We start from the raw sequence: 16,108 nt of genomic DNA, 5'->3' as shown, positions 1-16,108 counted from the left end.
AGTGGCGTTTGGAACCGTACTGGGTGTGGCAGGATGGTGGGGAGGAGACATCCAAGAACCAACGGCTGCAGCCTGAGCCAGAGCAGATGCGGAAGGAAGGGAAGCCAGCTGGCTCACGGCGGAGGTGGTGGACATCCCGGGTGGCAGGAAGGCCAGCTCTGAGTGAGACAAAGAACTGAGCAACCGGGTTTTACTCCTGCGCTTGTGTGTCCGGCAACAACCCCACCCCCGCCCCCTTTTTCTCTTCGGGAAATGAATAAGCTTTAGACTTGAAGATGTTTGGAATCTGAGGCCATAAGATGAAAGGAAGGACTGGGATGGGAACTCCGCCGAAATCAACCAGGTTAAATGTACGTCTGGTAATGAAACGTGAGGACCTCAGCCATTGCTATCCTGTGAACTTGTCCTTTGACACTTCCGGCTTTCCTGACGACACTGCGGCCCTGGAAAGAAGCAAGGATGGCCGAGGACTCCCAGGGAAGAGAGCATCTCTCTGACAGATGTTCAGCGTTCAGGAACGGTTTCATTTCCTCGACTCTTGAGGGCTTTTTGATACTGACCTGACTGCTGAAGTGGATGCCTCCTCATGAGAGGGTCACCTCCAGCAGTGAAGGAGAGAGGGAAAGTGGAAGGTGAGGGAAGGGAGAGCTACTGGGCCAGCCTTTGGTTTGCTGGTCACGTGACCCCGGGGCCTTCCAATCCTCCAGGGGGCATGAGATTAACACGCTCGCTGTTGCAGCCACTGACCACACGGTGGCACCCGTGTTCTGTGTGGTGACTCAGCTGCAATTCCTCCTGTGGCCATCGGGAGGAGAGCAAGAGCAAGCTGGGCTTCCTTAGGAGGCCGCAGTTCCTAAACTACTCCGCCTACAAATAGCTCCGCGGCTTCTGGGATGAGAGGAAGCAGGAAGCAAGTATTGGAGGGAGTCAAACATTAAGACGACTTTGTGTGTGGGGAGAGGGATGGGGAGTGGGGACGGAGTATGCCTCAGAGCATGTGGAGGCGAGAGAGCAACTTGTCCGGGTCATTCCTCTCCTACTATAAGCGGTCCCCAAGGATGGACTTCAGGTTTGACAGCAACTGTCTTTACCCGGGGAGTCATCTCTGTGGCTCCAGACAGGCTCTCTCACCGAATCTACCGCTAACAGGCTAGCTAGGCTGGCAGGCCAGCAAACTCTAGGACTTCTACCCACCCCTCTGGGGGCTGGCTCCCCGAGGATAAGAACTCAGGTGCTCAGGCCTGCACAGCAGACGCTTGGCCATGAACCCAGCCAAGATCATCCTTTGCATATGGCCTCCATACCTGTACCACAGCCTTGGGCCATCACTGTAAAACCATGTCCACAAATACCACCCCGTCTTGCCACAGCCCGGTCATGCTGACACTACCAGCTGAATTACACATATCTCCAATACGTCTCTCCAAAGGTCTCTGAACCCTCACCCTGTGGGTAGTCTTAACTTCCCACCTCACTGAATAAGTGAAGCCTCCAGTCAGCCCTTCCTCAAGTACACCGTCACATCACACTCACACGGCCAGCCTTCCTGTCCCTTGTAATAGATCAAGTATGGCTCCAGAGGGCACCCCTTTGTAAGCCTTGGATAAAAAAGAAAATACCCTCATCTCCATGGGAGCAGAGCTCCCCTAATTTATACCTTCTCCCCATGAGGATGCTGTCATTTCTGTTGGTTATCCACACTAACACACACACCCATTTTGTTATTCTGGCCCTTCGTTAGCCCCAATATTCTGTCAGCGGCCATCCCATTTCTTTCTTCCTCTTCTGACATCCCTGGGAATTTCCATGTTCGCTGCTAACTGCAAAGCTTTGACTGCTTTCTTGGATCCATCCCTACAACTAAGCTTTTGCTCAAATCATTCCAAAGAGACTGCAGGACCTCCACAGCCATGCCACAGAAACCCTCGGTCAGCATTGCCGAGCATTGCCCTTGTCCTGATCTTATCTACAGAGTGTGCTGCTCCACTTGTGGACTCCCAGGGCCCATCATCTGGCTCCTCCTTCTCTGCTTTACTCTATGGATTCTCCCTTTCCTCCCCAATCAATGAATGCCAGGTAGTCTAAAAGTCTGGTTCTCACACTCACATATAACCTCAGGCCTTTGGTGAGTTCCTTTGTCTCTCGAATACCACTTGGTGCCATGATTCCAAATTTATTTCTTGATCTAAAGCTTCTTCGTGATTTAACCTTCAACCACTCAACATCTCCACATGGTTGCTTAGCTGACGACACCAGAACTGACCCCTCCCACCTATCCCACTGCTCTGCCCCACTTCCTGCTGTAGTCTTTGGCAGGCCCCATCCTTCCTGTTTCTCAGGCCACACCCCATGTCTAATCCCATGGGAAATCTTGTTGGCTCCACCTTCAAAACAGCTCCGTCACCTCGCATCTGTAGGGCTTCAACCTGAGTCCGACAATCCAGCATCCAGTGCAATATTACAAAAGCCAGAGTGTTCCAAGCTCTGCTCGGGACTCGTACGTCCTTCCCTTCCATCAAAAGAGAAGCTCAAATTCCCAGAAAACCATACAAGACCTCATCAGGGTCATCCAATAAAAAGATAACATGACCCCCCCTCATTGCCATAGTTTACATTTCTTAGGAGCTATAATAATAAAGTCAAAAGAAATAGGTAAACTGAGGCTTTAAAGATGGAGGAAGAGGCCTCCAAGAGAGGTATGCACAGAAAATGAGATCTTCCCAGGAGAGACAGCAGCAGGGCCTTGGTGATAACCCAGTGTCACTGTGACATCACCCCGGGGTCATCCATTTTGGAATCCTGACATCCAGAACGCATTTCCTAAGGATGTCTTCCATTCATATAAGAGAAGATATTAATCATTGTCTTTTCTTTTTGGATTTATTAATTTTATTTTACGTGTGAATGTTTTGCCTGTGTACACGTGAGTGCACCACATGCATGCCTGGTGTCTCTGGAGATCAGGGCACTGGACTTCCTTGCACTGGACTTATAGATGGTTGTGAACCATTATGTGGGTACTGAGAATTGAGCTCTGCAAGAACAACAAGTATTTTCTTGGGGGGGGGGAGGGACTTTGAGACGGTGTTTCTCCATGTAGCCCTAGCTATCCTGGAACTTGCTCTGTAGCCCAGGCTCGCCTCAAACTCACAGAGATCCGCCTGCCTCCATCTCCAGAGTGCTGGGATTGAAGGTGTGCACCACCACCGCCCTGCAACAAGAGCTTTAACCACTGAGCTACCTCTCTAGCCTTAGTCATCACGCTTTAGTTACTTGGGTGAAGAACTTGGAGTCGAAGAGCACATGCCTTCTATTTGGGGCAAAACATAAGGATTATGTACACGGCTAACACCCAACTTAAGGTGGCCTGATATCAGTCACATACGACACGTAACTTTACAAAAAGATGGCACACGCAATCAATACTTTGGTGGCATTGTGCTGAGCTAAGATTAGATTGTATTACTAAAGTGAAAGGGGGGGGACGGGGGGACAGAAGTGCCCATAGGAGGTGGCTCTGCACTCTGCAGAGAGCAGCTGGTGACAATTTCTACTCTTAAGTAGGCAAAAACCCAAAACTATCCTGACAAACTAACTTAAAAAATTACTCCCCATGGGCGCCGGAGTGGCCCAACATCATCACGGAAAGCCTTGGTCCTTCAGGGAGAGCAGAGGCTTAGTAGGTGCCTGCAATCGGAGACCGAAAGCTGCCCTGGGTAACACAGACAAGGAAATGGGGAAATCAAGCAAGTTTCTCCCCGAAGACCAAGGCTTGGTGAGAAGGACTTTGCACACACCATAGAGAGCTCAGTCAACAGTGCAGTATGTGGTGATATATTGTGTCCCCCAATATATTGTGCATCCTAATAAACGTATCTGGGGGCAGACGACAGAACAGTCACTAGATAGACAGAGAAGCCAGAAAATGGTGGCCCACACGCCTTTAATCCTATCACTTGGGAGGCAGAGATCCATCCAGATCTCTGTGAGTTCAAAGCCACACTGGAAACAGCCAGGCATGGTGATTCATGCCTTTAATCCCAGGAAGGGATGGCAGAAAGCAGAAAGGTATATAAGGCGTGAAAACCAGGAACTAGAGTTAGTTTTTAGGCTTTTAGTAGCAGTTCAGCTGAAATCCATTCAGATGAGGACTCAGAGGCTTCCAGTCTGAGGAAACAGGATCAGCTGAGGAATTGGCGAGGTGAGATTAGCTGTGGCTGGTTCAGTTTTTCTGATCTTTCAGCGTTCAGCCCAATACCTGGCTCCAGTTTTGTTTTTATTAATATGACCTTCTAACAATTAGTTCTACAGCAGTAGGACGTAGGGCACAGGGAGGAAGCACCAGAGAAGACTAACTTTGAGAGTCGGATTCCTCCAGGCACTGCACTCAGAAGTAATCACTGAACTACCCTGTGAAGGGCAACCAGAGACCACTGTGGCTCATTTATAGATAGGCACGTATGCATGGGGATTAAATAATAAGCAGTTTTCAAAAGAAAAGAGAAATAAGTAAAATGTATTTTAATAATATTTTAAGGTCTTAAAGTTTTACTTATTTATTATTTATTTGTGCATGAAGACTAGTGTGACCTCTCTTCACTGGGTGGTTGGTCTGGAATACTCCATTCAAAGGCACTTGGACCAACTTAGCGACATCTGTGTCCTTTGCACACTGATGGGAACTCTGGCCAAGCATGTTCAGCTTGTTTTTCTGCATCAGACAGTGTGGCAGTTCGAATAGATGCAGCCAAGTGTGAGAACCCTGCTCTAACTTTCCCGGGTGATTCCAGTACAACTGCTAGGGACCCATCTTACCTTCAGACAGCCAATGAGGAAAAGGCAATTAATATGCTTTATTTAACCCAGTACCTCAAAAATGCTACTGTTGCCATATGAAACCCATACAAAAATAACAAACTTTATGCTTGCATTCATTCAGCCTTTCATTTTTTTTTAAAGATTTATTTATTTATTATGTGTACAGTGCTCTGCCTGCATGTATGCCTGCGGGCCAGAAGAGGGCGCCAGATCTCATTACAGATGGTTGTGAGCCACCATGTGGTTGCTGGGAATTGAACTCAGAACCTCTGGAAGAACAGCCAGTGCTCTTAACCACTGAGCCATCTCTCCAGCCCTCATTCAGGCTTTCAAGTGTGAAGTGCCATCTACTTGGAGCAGCCACACCTCAAGTAGCTGGAGCCATGTCTGGATAGAGGTCCCCGAGTTGGGTGGTGTGGCTGGAGCCCATAGTCCTCTGTGCATCTCTCAAGACGGCTCTCCCATGGCCCCCAACCTGGCTCTCTGCTCCAGCCTGCAGGCAAGCTTCAGCTTCATGGGTGTAGCACAGCCTGTCCCCTTGGTCTGCATGGCCTTTCCGTGGGTGCCCACTCAGTTATCCTTTTCATCTCCCCTGTCTGTGCACATGGCCAACTGATTTAGATGGCAGCCATTTCACTTCCCAAGTGAGCCTCAAGGTTCTCTTAACCCTTTCACATCCCCTCCCCTCCACACGCATCACCTCTGAAAGATCATATATTCCGTCATGGATCCTCTGCTTTCTCTCACCAGGAGACAAGTTCTGATGGCGATATGGGGCTAAAACCTACCACAGTGCCTGGTTCACAGTGTTCACAGTTCACAGTGTTCACGGGCACCCCGTGAACACTTCTAGACTGAATGGATTAATGAGAAAATCAATCCATCTTCCCAGAGGGTTTTCAGGCCAGGGCTTGGAGCCAAGGTTTCACATAGCACAGCAGTGGCAGTGACCTTGAAGTGGTGAAATGGGAGCCATTTCATCTACTGGCGGTCACTGTGAGGAAGGGCAAAGCAGCAGTCAAGGCAGGAGGTGTCCAGAGGCATGTGTGCAGACAGAGCTGTCCGTCACTAGGGCACAGCGGCCTAAAGGTTGGGGTTTGTCAAGAGAGACACTCAGATGGATTCCTGGGGACAGAGGGACAACAGCATGATAGAGGGCCAGCACTAGGAACAGGGGGCATGGTGGCGTCTCTGAAGAAAGTAAATAGGGCCCACGTGGTACAAGTGGGGCGGCTCTTCTTAGACGTCACGAGCATGGGGTGGCTCCATGGCTGCAGGAAAACAAAAAGATTACATTTTGTGATGTGAAACTAGCATTTAAACTTTTGTTTGTTCATTTGTGTGTGTGTGTATGCGCGCGCGCGAGCGCGTGTGTGTGTGTGTGTGTGTGTGTGTGTGTGCGTGCGTGCGTGCGTGCGTGCGTGTGTGTGTGTGTGTGTGTGTGTGTGTGTGTGTGTGTGAATGTGCATGTGCACATGCGCACATGTGTGAGTACAGATTCAAGTGCACGCCTAGCGGCCAGAGGATGGCTCTTGGGACTTGGTTCTCTCCCGCCACCTTGTGGGGTTGAGATGGAAAGGTCATCAGGTCTGGGTGTGGCATCTCCATCTGCTATGCCATCTCACTGGCCCCTCATAAAGTTTTATTAGCACTCAGCCATGCCTTTCAGGCACACATTGTCTGTGGCTGCTTTAGGCTATACTGACGGTAGAAGCCATATGCCCTACGTATTCCAAAACCCTTTACTCTCTGGCCCCCTAGAGACAGCCTGTTGCCCTCTACCACAGTTTCTCCGTGCTCCTCCAATCCTGCACCACCCCACTCATGGATGCCGTCTTATCTTGACCTTATCTCGCATCGTTATCTTTTGTCCTGTAAAGTCACCCCCCACTCATACATCAGAAGGCTTTTGTTTATCTGATTTTTAGGGGGGAAATAGGGGGTGAGGGTGGGGGGAGCAACAGGAGCATCTGGGGCTGGGAGCAGGAAGGGAAAAGAGAAAAGAAAACCTCAAAACACCCCTCCTTGACTGTCACCACCAGCAGACAGTATTCCCCTCACAGTAAAGCCCACCACCTTGCTAGACATGGTAGAGCATGCCTATAATCCCAGATTTAGAGAGACTGAAGGAGCAGGAATGGGCTCTAAGTCAACCAGGGTCACAAAACAAGATCATCTCAGAAAGCAGCCACAAATTCTGTCTCCTTTAAATCTCTGAAACCACCTTGTGGTGGTTTGAATGTAATTGGCCCCCATAATCTCATAGGGAGTGACACTATTAGGAGGTGTGGCCTTGCTAGAGTGGGTATGGCCTTGTTGGAGGAAGTGTGTCACTCTGGGGGCAGGCTTTAAGGTTTTAAAGTTTTAAGGCTTTAAGTATCCTGAGCACAGGCTTTAAGGTTTCCTGTGCTAAGGATACTGCCCAGTGTCTCGGTCGATTTCCTGTTGCCTGCAAGATATAGGTAGGACTCTCATCTATCCCTCCAGTATCACTTCTGCCTGCACTCTGCCATGTTCCCCATCATGACGATAATGGACTGAACCTCTGAAACTATAAGGAAGCCACCCCAATTAAATGTTTTCTTTATAAAAGTTGCCGTGGTCATGGTGTCTCTTCACATCAATAGAAACCCTAACTAAGACATACACCCACTTCTCTACCTATTCTGCTCAAGGTCAGAGTTCACAGGCCACCGTCATCCCTAGTCTTGGTCTATGAGCAGGCAATGTGTGACACAGCGGGCCGCTTTTTCTGCCTTAAACTCCCCAGCTCTTGAATTCCCTTTGACTCCACTCTCTCTGGGTTTTCTCCTACCTGCCAAACGTATTCTCTTTGCCCCTTTCTTTGCTCCCATATCCTTCTCTTAGAGTGGGAGGCCTTTGGGGGCTTTTCTGTGGGCTGACTCTTGCCGTCTCCTCCACCAGGTCCTTCTTCCTAAGCGCTTGCAAACCCATTTCTCTCACTGCTGGTTCACAGTCGATCCTCTCTGTCTTAGTCGTGGTTACTCCTGTGGTGCTGAAACACCATGACCAAGAGCACCTTGAGGAGGAAAGGGCTTGTTTGGCTAACCTATCCTGAATCACAAGCCACTGAAGGAAGTCAGGGCAGGAATCCAAACCTAACAGGAACCTGGAGGCAGGAGCTGATGCAGAGGCCATCAAGGAGTGCTGCTTACTGGCTTGCTCATCATGGCTTGCTCAGCCTGCTCTCTTATAGAACCCAGGACCACCAGCCCAGGGGTGTCCCACTCCCAGTGGGCTGGACCCTCCCACATCAATCACTAATTAAGAAAATGCCTGTAGGCCTCCCTACAGCCCCATCTTTTGGAGGTGTTTTCTCAATTGAGGTTCCCTCCTCTCAAACCACCCTAGCCTGTGTCAAGTTGAAATAAAACTAGCCAACACAGCCTCCATCTCTACGCCTCTATGGAGGTTCTCACTTCCTCTCCCTACTGCTTTGTGGGCCTCTCCACATCCACATCTAATAAACAACACAAAATCAACATTCCGGGGGAACCAAGCTCAGTGTTTGAGTACTACACTGCTCTCTCTCTCTCTCTCTCTCTCTCTCTCTTTCTCTCTCTCTCTCTGACAACATCTCCTCTGTCTCCTAAAAGGATCATGTCACTCCCTGGAAAAGAATATTTCAACAGAAGATGTTTTATTAGATTCCCTGGAGTGTAGAGAGCCCAAGGGTCTTCCTGGAAGGCTGAGAAGGGGTTATGAATTAGAAGATGAGCTGGAGAAATGACTTCCTAATGAAGAGCACTCATTGCTCTTCCAGAGGACCTGAGTTTGGTTTCTAGCACCCAAGTTTTTTAAAAATGGAGAGAGATCTAAGAACTAATTAGAAAATGATGACCGCCCAGGATCGAGTCGTTCCAGAATGGGTCCACATTAGAAGGTGCTGTGAAGGGCGAAGAAGGTGTAGGCAGATTGAATAAGACAAAAAGAATTGTTCAAAGGGCAGGTGAGGGAAGGCCAGGGGAACTGCTCCCTAAACTTGCTAAGTTAGTCACTGACTGATCCCAGCAGGAATTGTCTGAAGAAAGGAATCTCTTCTCCTAGCGTGTAAGGTCCGGATGTGGTGCTGGGCACTGACCTGGAGCCTCACGAGGCTCAGCATGTCTGCTCCATACAAAATAATGAAGAGTGTGATTTGATTACACAAAAGCTTCCTCATGGGCACCAAAACTTGCACTTCCCCTACTGTCTGTGTCCTGAAATATTCTTACTTTGAGTTGGGCAACCATCTGAAGACATAATATTATTCTAACTCAAGAGTCCACAAAAACCAGCAGCAAACTTTCTCTAGCCCTTCGGAAACTTTCTACAGACGACAGCTCTGGTTCGGTCGGAATTGCCCAGCCCTTTCTGGGCTTTGCATCCCACAGTCACCAGAGCTCACACGGCAGAATTCTCACCTGTCTCTCCATTTGCACAACCTGCCAGGGCCTCGGTTCTGTGTAACCAATGGACCGGCATTGTGGACTCTGCAGAATGGAAACTACTGGGCATCAGTGAGCCTGGAAGCCGGCTGACCAATAGGCATCCCCATCTGGTCAGGCAGGCGCAGAAGTGGATTCTCTCCTGGCTGACCCAGTTCCCGTAGGAGAAGCTCGAGCATGGTACATCTGTGGTGGCGGTGGGGGGCGCACTTGACTCAGGAGAGGTCAATGTGGAAGTTCTTCCAAGGTCAAGCGGGGGACCTGTGAGCACCCAGACTCAGTCAGCGGCCCCCAAGACTTCTGGCAATTGGATATCCAGACCCTGTGTGGAGTGATGACAATGAGCACAGTCTCTCCTTAAAGGGCCACACATCTAACATGGTGGCTGTGACAGAGGGATAGGGGACTCAGGTCTGGCCTGAGTGATGTGATGTGAAATTCTCATCAACCAAACTTTTTTTGTGTGCCACCACCGCCCCGCTCAACCAAACTTTCAAATGGTTTCCTAGAGCTATTTCTGTACTAAACACTGTCTCGTGGAGTGTGGTGTAGCATGCCTGTAACCTGGCACTCAGGAGGCAGAAGCAGGACGATAGTTGTAGAGCTCCAGGTCAGCTTAGTCTATGTAATGAGTTCCAGGCTAGCCAGGGCTACAGAGTGAGAATCTGTCTCAAATAAATAAAAATAAATACCCTAAATGTGCTTTTAAAAAAAGATTAAAAGATCCAAGTGCATCTGGCCCCATCAGTGCTGTAACAGAAAGCACTCGTTCCATAATGGAAATCCCAGATCCCCTCTCTCACCTGACTTTCTTCAGCTACAAGAAACCAGAGCCCCCTTCCGGGCTCAACTCTAGGCAGGCTCCTTTCTTCCCGTTCCCCGTTTCCCCAGCACCTGGCCATTTCTTCCGGGACCTCTCCTCAGCTCATCAAGCTGCAGACAGTACTGTGTCAGTACCTTCAGCTCCTCAAGCTGCAGACAGTACTGTGTAAGTACCTTCAGCTCCTCAAGCTGCAGACAGTACTGTGTAAGTACCTTCTTACAGCTCGCCTGCCTCCAGCCTGGCTGGTTAGTCAACTCTCAAACAGCAGCTAGGAAAACCCTTTTAAATGGAAACCAGGTCAAAACCCCCCATCTCCCCCACTTTCTCTCCAAGTGAAGTCCCTCTAAATGTGGCGGTTCTCAACCTTCCTGATGCTGCGACCCTTTAATACGGCTCCTCATGTTACAGTGACCCCCAGCCATACAATTATTTTCATTGCTACTTCATAACTGTAACTGTGCTATTGCTATGAATCATACTGTAAAGATCTGATATGTGACCCGACCCACAGGTTGAGAATCACTGCTCTAACGGCTTCCAAAGCTCTACTTGGTCTTGCCCTCAACACTTCTCACCTTTGACCAAATCTTTCTGGCCATCCTTTGTCTCAGTACAGCACACTGGCCTCCACTCTGCCTCTGGGATCAAAAAGGTCTGCCCTATCCTGTGCGCTGGTTGAACCCCTACCCATGATGCTTTTCCCTGGACAGCTGATGGGTTCACTTTATTTCATTCCAAATACTTAGCACTAAAATACCCTTCCCCTGACATTTGTTGAATGAACAGGTGAGTGTGTGTTGGCTGGAGAACTTCACCTCTGCATTTCCACTTCATCCCCAGTTGCTGACAGCCCCGTTAGCTCCATGTTACCTATCGATCATCGACCCTTATAAAGCCGAAGTTGCACAAATCACGTTATTAAGTTGAAAACCGAAGCCGGGGCTCAAGGTGTACATGGGACGATAAGACGATTTATTGCTTGCTAATCAATCAACGTTAGCAGACACACTTTGATCTGCAAAGGACATGGGACTGTGGTTTAGGGTAAAAATAAACAGGCCATGGTTAGGTAACTGCCCTAATTTGGTGCGTGTCCTGAAGAGTTCAGGATTCCAGCCCCTTGAGACAGATGACATGGTTTGCTAAAATGGAAATCTGAAGGAAATTCTCACGAGCCAAGGTGCTAGCAGGGAAGGGCTTCATTTCCCATTAACCCTTCCAGAATGTTTTCCCACCAGGCCCACGAGCAGTAAAACTACTGTTCGTCTTCTTTCATCAGTGCAGTCTGACTCTGTATCAAAACTCGAAGGACTCCAGCCTGCTCCGCCCTAGGACAGACTTGTACTAGTTAAATCAGCGCTGAAATGCCACAGTGGAGGCTGTCTTCCCAAGGGCAGACGAAATAAAAGGGCAGGGAGGACCCAGCTCAGGAATGCGGCTGCAGCACAGTCACCGGAAGGCAAGCAGACCAGCTTCGCCCTCACAGGCTGCGGTGCCCGCTCCGGAGCATCCTTTCCTCTCTCCTCCTTCCTCCCCCCTTAGCTCTGGGCTTCACTCTAGCTGTGAAAATTTCAAGGTGGTTTTGTTTTGGGTCTTTGTTGTTTTGTTTGTTTGTTTTTGAGGCAGGGTCGTACCTTGTAATCCAGACTGGCCTTTGGACTCATGGCAATTCTCCTTCCTTAGCTGCCCCAATACTGGGATGATGGTTGGGAGCCCCCATTACCAGTTCATTAACATATAATTTACTGGGCTGGATAAATGGCTCAGTGGATAATAGGGCTTGCTGTGCAAGCAATAGGACCTGAGGGCCCAACACCCGTGAGAAAAGGGGCCTTATGCCCGCCCAGGTACAGTGAGGGCCAGAGACAAGGTGGTCGCTGGGGTTTGCTGGTCCTCAGCCTAGATCCAGGTTCAGTGAGTCTCCAATGAATAAGGCAGAGAATGATAGAGCAAGACACCCAATATCTTCCTTGACTTTTGTGAGCATGTGCATGCATACACACACACACACACACACACACACACACACACACACACACACACATTCACACGCCACATATACAAAAATATAATTTTCATAGTGTGAGCCAAGCCAACTCTCTAGCCCTCTTTCTTGTTTTTGGAGACAGAGTCTCACTCTGTATCCCAGGTTGGCCTCAAATTCCCTATGTCTCCCAGGCTGGTCTCGAACTCATGGCATTCCCCCTGCTACAAAATAGTTATAGCTCAGGCCCCCTGCATAGGGCTATAACATGTTACTCTGTGGTTATAGAAGACAAGAACTAAAGAGAATGGTGGCCAGGAGGCAGATTGTTAAGAATTGGTAACCAGGGTAGAAAACGCTTGGGCCGAAGCTTTAGTGGCTCTTAGGGATGGCGGCAGCTGCAGCAGGACCTGCAACATCTCAGTGGTTTGCAGCAGGACCTGCAACGTCCCAGTGGTTTTTCCAGAGCTTCTCAGATGCTCTGATCGACAAGGACCCCCAGGCGGCGTTAGAGGAGCTGACTAAGGCTTCGGAACAGAATCCAGATGATGCGCAGTATTACTGTCAGAGAGCTTATTGTCACATTCTTCTTGGGAAATATCGCGATGGTATTGCTGATGTAAAGAAGTCTCTTGAACTCAATCCAAATAATCCTACTGCTTTCCTGAGGAAAGGGATGTGTGAATACCGTGAAAAAGACTATGCTTCTGCTTTAGACACTTTTGCAGAAGGACAGAAATTAGATAGTGCAGATGCAAACCTTGCAATCTGGATTAAAAGGTGCCAGGAGACTCAGAATAGATCAGAATCTGAAGTGTCTGCCTCTCAGAGAACTCAGTCAAAAATCAAGTCTGACTGCTATTAAACGGAATCTCAAGTAATCATTACACTTATGATTAAGAATATTCAGAAGAATGATGTAAATGTGGAATTTTCAGAAAAAGAGTTGTCTGCTGTGGTGAAACTCCCTTCTGGCGAAGATTACAATTTGAGGCTGAGGTTGCTTCACCCCGTAGTGCCGGAGCAGAGTACGTTTAAAGTACTTTCAACAAAGATTGAAATCAAAACGAAAAAGCCAGAGGCTGTGAGATGGGAAAATTTAGAGGGACAAGGAGATGAGACCACACCAAAACAGTCCACAGCAGATGTGAAGAAGCTGTATCCACCATCATCTCATTATACCAAGAACTGGGATAAGCTGGTTGGTGAGATCAAAGAGGAAGAGAAGAATGAGAAGCTGGAGGGTGACACAGCTTTAAATAAGTTATTTCAGCAGATCTACTCAGATGCTTCTGATGAAGTGAAATAGGCCATGAACAAATCATTTATGGAGTCTGGTGGTAGAGTCTTGAGTACCAACTGGTCTGATGTAGGTAAAAGAAAAGTTGAAATCAACCCTCCTGATGATATGGGATGGAAACAGTACTAAATAAATCAATTTGCTATCACAGTAAAAAAAAAAAAAAAAAAAAAAAAAAAAGAATTACACCCTGAAAAGAATAGAGAAAATGGCTGGCCCAGTGACGTTCGTCTTTAATCCCAGCGCTCTAAGAGGCAGCTGCGGGAAGGTCTCTGTGAGTCCAGGCTATCAAGAGCTACATAGTGAAGCCTTGTCTCCACCCCCCCCTAAAAAAAACCAAATAAATAAATGTATAAACAATTAAAAATAGAAATAACAACTATGGACTGGCCCAGCCAGATGCTCAGTGGATAGAGGTACTTACTGCCTACCAGACAATCTGAGTTCAGTCCTCAGTAGGTAAGGAAAGCACTGATTCCTGATGCCCACGCACATTCCATGTTGTATAACCACAACCATCACCACCCACAATAAATAAATAAATTTAATAAAAATAACCACGAGTAGCCAGGGATTAAAGGAGCATGCCTTTAATCCCATTACTCAGGAGGCAGAGGCAAACGGATCTCTGTGAGTTCAAGGCCAGCCTGGTCTACACAGCGAGTTCCAAGACAGTCAAGGCTACACAGAGAAACCCTGTCTTGAAAAAACAAAACCAACAACAAAAACCGTGAATGAAAGGAGGAGGGTGGCTGTGGAAAGGGACAAAAAGTCCTTTCTGAGCCCGTCATCTGGACACGATTAAATAAGGAAGGGAATGGCACTGATGAGCGACGGTATGAACAATTATGAGCAGTTATAGCAAAAAAGATTAAGGTCTAGGTTAATGAGTAAAATCTCCCTTTGAATGACATTGAAATCTTGCAAAGGTCATTTTCATTTCCAGATGCCATGACCTGGACCATGTCTGATCTGGCAGTACGGGACTCATCAGGTGTGGTGAGAAGGAAAAAAAAAAAAAAAAAAAGCAGTTAGCTGTCCAAAGTTTTCAGAACAGCCCCTGGGCAGAATAGCTAATCACACTGGTCAAAATGTAAAACTGTAAGAAGAAAAAAGGCGTTCTTGATTCCCAGACTGAACTCTGTCTCCCACCCAAACCCATTAGCCAAATGTAGTTCTTAGTGTTACGTCATAGTGGCCCCCACCCTGATCTGTGGTTCCGTTGTCTGTGGTTTCCGTTACCTGATGAAATGTGGTCTGAAAATGTCAAAGGGAAAGTTCTGAGCATAACCAACCCCACGCTTTAAGTTGCATTTTATTCTGAGCAGTGTGGTGAAATCTCTGTCCTGCTCTGACCTGCTGGGATATGCATCACTCCTGCTTCCTGTCCACCCCACCATGTACACTCTGTGCCCATTCGTCAGCTGGCAGTACCATCAGAGCATCACACCACCACAGTGCTGGTGTCTGGGTCTTGTGTCAACCTCAGCCTTGAGTGTCCACTGAGGGCTCGAACTCTCCCACCGAGGGACGTTTTAGGTAATGTGAGCTGTGAAGAGAGGACGTGACAGAAAGTGGCTATGACAGGGAGGCTGCTTTGCCTCTGTGGTAGGGGAGGCTTCTCCAGCTGACATTCTGCTGAAGTGTGAGTGTGATAGCAGCATCCGGGGCCAGGGAGAAGAGTGTTTGCAGAAGCACAGTGGTTCCAAAGCCAGGGAGTCTGAGGGACAGGAGGCCACTGCAGCTGAGGCCCGGTGTGGGAGATCCAGGCCAGGAAAGCAGAGTCACAGACCTTTGCTAAAGGTTTGGATACTACCTACCATCCATGGAGGCCACCAAAGGGGCAGTGACTGGCTATCACTTCTGTTGTTAGGACAGAATACAGGAGACTGTGGAATGTATGGACAAAGAGACTTATTTAGCACACAGTTCTGGAGGGTGGAAATCCAAGACCAGTCAGCCACATGTGGCAAGAGTCTCATGTTCCACTTTAATATGTGGAAAACCAAAAGGACCGTGGCATAGAGGACAGAGAGAGCAAGGAGCAGCCTGACCTTACAAAAACCCGCTCTCTCCGTGATGAACTCAGTCCCAGTGAGGAAGAGGTGCCAGAGGAGACTTCTCTTCCTTCCTTCAGACCATTTACCAGAGCTGCAGGGGCATAGGATGAGGGGTTGGAGAGCAGAAGAGGAGGTGGATCCCTGCGGCTGGAGCAATCTCACTGATGTGGAATGAAATTCTCTCTGTGAGGAGGAAAGCATGAACATATCTTCTTGGCAAGAAATGCTTGAGAGATTTCTGCAATACTCAAGGGTCAGATTGATCCTTCCTGAAAAGATGAGGACAGCAGTTTAGATCTGGAGACCAAAGAAACTTCGAGACAAGGCTGTGGGTTTCAGTGGGTGAGCAGCTATGGGTAGATACACGGGCCTGAAGGGCTTGTAGGAAAGGTGACTAAGCCTGCTTAGAAGTGACTGTTCGGACCTAAGTTGCTGGCAAATGACCCATCTTACCAGTGTAGACGTTTATTTACTTTCATTTTATTTGAATGAGTGATTTGCCTGCATGTATGTCTGTGTACCACTCATGTCCCACTGGATCCCCTGGGACTGGAGTTTCAGACAGTTGTGAACTGCCACGTGGGGTCCTCTTGCAAGGCAGCGGGTGCTTTTAAATGCTGAGCCATCTCTCCAGCCCAGTGTAGAACATTTTAAATAAGGTTTGCTTCCTATGGA

At 48.3% G+C, this 16,108-nt stretch overlaps 1 pseudogene; it reads left to right on the top strand.

The window, feature by feature from the left end:
* Positions 1-12,461: 12,461 nt before the first annotated feature.
* LOC131915646 (protein SGT1 homolog) lies at positions 12,462-13,502 on the top strand (annotated as a pseudogene).
* The last annotated feature ends 2,606 nt before the right edge of the window (positions 13,503-16,108 follow it).

Source organism: Peromyscus eremicus, chromosome 7 (genome assembly GCF_949786415.1).
Source record: "Peromyscus eremicus chromosome 7, PerEre_H2_v1, whole genome shotgun sequence".
In the NCBI taxonomy this organism is placed as follows: domain Eukaryota; kingdom Metazoa; phylum Chordata; class Mammalia; order Rodentia; family Cricetidae; genus Peromyscus; species Peromyscus eremicus.
This window is presented reverse-complemented; position numbering and strand designations above follow the sequence as displayed.